Consider the following 3,824-nt stretch of genomic DNA (forward strand, 5'->3'; position numbering starts at 1 on the left):
AACTTGGTAAAGCCCCACTTTTGGGAGATGGGGATCTTCTGGTGGTCAGGGAACTTGAGATTGGCCCTGTGTAGGCCTCAATCATGTGTGGTCTGCAGCTTGGTGGAATGAACATGATGGCTTGGCCAACGTGGGTCTTGGCCACTGTGCCCTGGGGCTTTCCAAAGTCACTCCACATGCCTGTTCAGAGCCTAGGTTAGGGAAAGCATGAGGTCAGAGACACAAATGTCCATTGGAGAGATCTGTCTCCAAGGTCCCTTAGGGCACTGCGTACCAGTAATGGGCTGTGAACACTACCGAGGGGCCGCTGTCTGCAGCCATTGCACACTGGCCCCCACGGAGAAAGGTAGGCTTACATGGCAGCAGAGACTAGCAGAGTTCGGAGTTTGTGAAGGGACATTTAAAATTGTAACCCTTGGAGATATGGGGAGTAGGGCTGAGGGCAGAAGGGTATCGCATGGTCTGATCTCACCCCTCAGGCCCAGGGCCAACACGGTCAGGAGGCAGGTTAGTGACTACAGCACCGGATGCCACTGCTTCCCAGAAAATGTAGCTTGAGATCCAGGCAGAAGAGATTATGATGCCAAATCCCCTTCTCCAAGCCTGTACCATTCTGAAATTGGGTGGCAAGTGGGCCTGAGGACTGAGTTTTTCTATTGGTGAGAAACCTCTCATTTCCTCTGAGGCAGGAGGTCCTGAGTAAGCTATTGGAGCCCCTCTGGAGCCTTGGAAAACCTGCCATCTTCTGAACAAAGCATCTTGCCTGTACCCTTAGGAACAGTTATTTGGACGTTTACCTCCTTTGCTCAGAGTCTGGCTTTTTTCCTTCTAGCATATGAAAAGTTTCCAGTCTGCCTCTCCTCTGCTCTGATGCTCTTGATTAATCACATTCTGAGGTAGAACTTGGAGCCTGGCCTGGCCTGAGCTGTCAGTAAGAGGAGACAGATATATTGGTCAGGACAATTAGAGATGGGTCGGGGCTTTGGCCACAAATGCTGGTGATTAGGTTAGAATCCTTTGGGAAAATGGATTAGTGATGGCTGAATGGGCCCACTCTGACAAAGGGGAATAAAAGACAGCTTTAATCAAGACTAGCCTCATCTCCCAGCCAGGCAGCCATCGTCAGTGCCTAAGAATGTCTGTCTGGGATGCGATGGTCCAGCTTGCTGCGTTTGATGGGCCTCCACACCTGCACTACACGGGAACGTGGTCAAAAGATGGAGGCCTAGGAGGAGAAAATCTAGGTCAATGTCTGTTGCTTGCTGAAGATGCCAGTCTGGTGAGATGAAATCTACTTCTCATTTGAGTCCAGATAACTACAGCACCCCAAGTTTATGAACAGAGGTCCTTTCAAGTAAGTCAAGTGGCTGCCAAGAAATGTATGGCTAGTCCAAGAGTTGAACTGTATTTGGATTGCCCGTGGCTTTCTAAGCTCTTTTGTGTCTCCAAAATCTGGCTGATTGGCCCTTGCTGTTCTTCAATACTGAGTAAAGAAACCTTCCAGGTATAGGTGGGACTGCAGTGTGTTGACCCTCCTGTCATATTCTCCCCCTCCTTATGCTGTCTGGAACAGACGACTTGGTCTGAGGTTGCCGGTGTGTTTCTTTGATGGAAACACCAAGACCGTTGAGAGTCAATCAATAATATTTATTCCTTCTGGTTGGGGAAATCAAGGAGAGCAAACTGATCTCCCTCTTTTTCAGAAGAGGTAGGATTTAAGCCAAAGTTCCTTAAATCTAATTGCACTTTAGAATTGCATGTGGGGAGTGGTTAAGATATTAATGCCTGGGATGTATGCAGCTATTTTTCATTTAGTTGTGTAGGGTGAGACTCAGGCATCAATACTGTTTCTAATCTCCCCAGGTAATGTTAACATGTAGCCAGGGTTGAGAACCCCTGATTACAGGTACTCACTCAGTGGAAAGGAAAGTGATATGTGGGTGCATGTGTCTTGTGTCTCTAATTAGATGATAAACTCCTAGACAGCAAGGGTAGTACCGCAGGTTTTGGCATCTTCTTGCAGAGTTTGAGTGCTGTACACAGTGAGTTCTCAATAAGTATTTAAATGTGAATGCTTGGATGCACGGACAAACAGTATCATTCCTCTAGACATCTCATCCACTTGAGGCAGTGACTACTATTTTAAATATGCTGCAATGCAGAGGCCCCTTTAGGGAAATCTGGGCCAGCTGGACCTGCCACAATTACACTCAGCAGCATTCTAAATTTTGAGAAATGTCTAGACAGAAAAACCTTACAGACAATGAAAAGTAGAAGCTGTTTAGAATGTTTGTTTGTTTTTTGTTGAGTCTCTATGATAAAAGAAAACAGAGAAGCCTTATCTTAGGCAGATTATTTGCTTCTGTAACTTGATTGGCAGGAATATCTCACAATCTGATTATCCTTAGGGAATTTAGACAAGACAATAGTGTGTAAGTACTTCAGGAGGGAAGGATCCTCTGCAATTATCCCCTGATATACCATCATGATTCAAGTACCTCTAGGTCTGAGCACTTCATTCTGATAAAGAAGGTTTATTAAGAAAACTAATAAAATCACCAGAAAATAGAGAAGCAAGCAAGAAGAATTAGTCAAGAGGGTAGAACTGAAGTTTAGAATAAAACCTTCCAATACAAGCTATCTTTGCTAAGGAGCACTCTTGTCTACAGATTTTATTTAAAAAAATAAATAGAAGAGCTTCTTGGATTTTAAAAAGTAGCAAACACAAAAAGGAGGGAATTGTGAACCAAGAATATGATTAAGAAACTGGATGGAGATTCATAATTAAGGCTTAAAATACCATGAAAAGTAGATTTCTTGCATTCCCTTTCTTTCTCTTTTTCCCTTTTTCTCTCCTTTCCTCCCTCCCTTTCTTCCCATAAACACTAATTGAGCTAAGAAGAAAAACTCACAATCTACATTTACTCAAAGACATAATAAGGGAAACAGGAAACTGGCAGCAGAATCTCCAGCACAGAGTAGAAAGTGAGATGTGCCCAAAGGGTGGGGAGCGTGGGAAAGGAGGCAGTCTGTTCCGCAATGGGGAGGAGAAGCATTCCTAGGTGAATCCAAAACAGGCTCTCAGGGTCTGAAAGGACATCTAAGGCCACTTCATCCAGAGTCTCTTATGGGATCCTTAACCAATAGGTGTTTTTTATGACCTTTCTTAAATATCAGTAGTCACTCCATTGCCAGGCAGCTCTGGCATCCTTAAGACGAGCAACAGATGTAATCTTATCAGTCAGTTTCAGTCAGGACTCCCTTGGAAGTAAGAGACAGAAAACTGATAACCTGGTTGAAGTAAAAAAGGTTATTGAGTGGTTCATAGAACTGAAACCTTCAGGAAATTAGGTCTGGCTTGAGGCAAGGCTGGAGGTAGGGGCTCAAATGACACCATCAGCTCTCTGTCTCTTGGCTCTGCTTCCCTCAGTCTTGTTTTCATTCTCAAGCAGGCTTTCCCCTCGCAAAGTCAAGAAAGTCACCACCAGCTGAACCTCCTATCAGTTCAGCAACTCAGGTTGAAGAGAACATCTCTTTCCTACTAGCCTTGGGCAACTTTTGTTAGCCCAGCTTGAGTCAGGGCTGATCCCCACACTAATCACCCAGACCAGGGCATGGAGTACACTGATGGGCCAGGCCTGGCTTACAGAAACACCCCTGGAGCTAGAGGGAGGGTCAGCTCCACCTAAACCCCTGAGAGTGGGGGAGGAGTTGTTCCCCAAAGCAAAATTAGGGGTTAAGACCAGAAGAAGGGGCAATGGGTGCTGGGAGGTCCAAAACAACTCAAGTCCACTTCAGTACAGAACATGTACTTCTGTAAATCA

The 3,824-nt window shown here is 45.2% G+C and overlaps 1 pseudogene; it reads right to left on the reverse strand.

Moving 5' to 3' along the window:
• Positions 1 to 240: 240 nt before the first annotated feature.
• Positions 241 to 366, reverse strand: LOC134371368 (small nucleolar RNA SNORA70; annotated as a pseudogene).
• Between the last annotated feature and the right edge of the window lie 3,458 nt (positions 367 to 3,824).

The sequence above is a fragment of the Cynocephalus volans genome, chromosome 2 (assembly GCF_027409185.1).
Source record: "Cynocephalus volans isolate mCynVol1 chromosome 2, mCynVol1.pri, whole genome shotgun sequence".
Lineage (NCBI taxonomy): Eukaryota > Metazoa > Chordata > Mammalia > Dermoptera > Cynocephalidae > Cynocephalus > Cynocephalus volans.